Genomic DNA, 831 nt, shown 5'->3' with positions numbered 1-831 from the left:
AAAAGGATAGCATACGTGTCCACATAAACTTGATAATCTGCAGTTTGGATTTTCTCCTTAATTCCCTCCAGGATGCTTAGAAAAACCCAACATGAAAATAGTCATCACTCTACAAATATTTATTGAACATCCATTGTAGGTATATGCTATGTATATCCTATCAAGTTATGCAGAAGCCATTGAAGACACTGATGACAAAAAAATCCGTTGAGAAACAAAATGGGCTGGACTACAATGAAGATGGAGAGAAAAAGTTTTGGGAATTTAATGGACCTATCTGGAATCCTGGTTCTGACATTTAAATATCTTTGCAAATTTGCAAGGCATACCAGCTTTCCAAGTTTTGATTTCCTTATTCAAAGAATGAGATGCCATTGCCTATGATCGTTAAGAATTAGGATTTTAAAATGTATCTAAAATCTTGGTAATAGCTTCTCGGCCTTTTGGCTAGGATCAAGTGTAGTATCTGTTCTTATCAGTTTAAAATCTTGGTAAAAAATAGCAGTTTGATCATTTTAAAATGCACTTACTACTGGAAGAAAATACACCCTGCTTCTTTACTATAGATTTTCAAAGCTCTGTGTGTGTGTGTGTTAAGTGTATATACAAAAGATATTTAAATAACAAAACAAGGAAAGAAAAGAGACTTGATTAAATATCGTAAAAGTTCAGGACAAATCTAAAATGACATAGAGTGAGGTAGTTAGTGGAAAATTCCCAGAAGAAGTAGTTTTAGAATATGGGAAGACGTCTTTTAGATGAAATTATGTGCACGAGTAACTATCGGTTCTAATTTTAATAAGATGGCCATTTTATAGCACTATGCATTAG

At 33.1% G+C, this 831-nt stretch overlaps 1 pseudogene; it reads left to right on the top strand.

The window, feature by feature from the left end:
* The first annotated feature begins 427 nt into the window (after positions 1–427).
* On the top strand, positions 428–531 carry LOC118009734 (annotated as a pseudogene).
* The last annotated feature ends 300 nt before the right edge of the window (positions 532–831 follow it).

The sequence above is a fragment of the Mirounga leonina genome, unplaced genomic scaffold (genome assembly GCF_011800145.1).
Source record: "Mirounga leonina isolate KUSES-001 unplaced genomic scaffold, KU_Mleo_1.0 Mir_127, whole genome shotgun sequence".
Taxonomy (NCBI): Eukaryota; Metazoa; Chordata; class Mammalia; order Carnivora; family Phocidae; genus Mirounga; species Mirounga leonina.
This window is presented reverse-complemented; position numbering and strand designations above follow the sequence as displayed.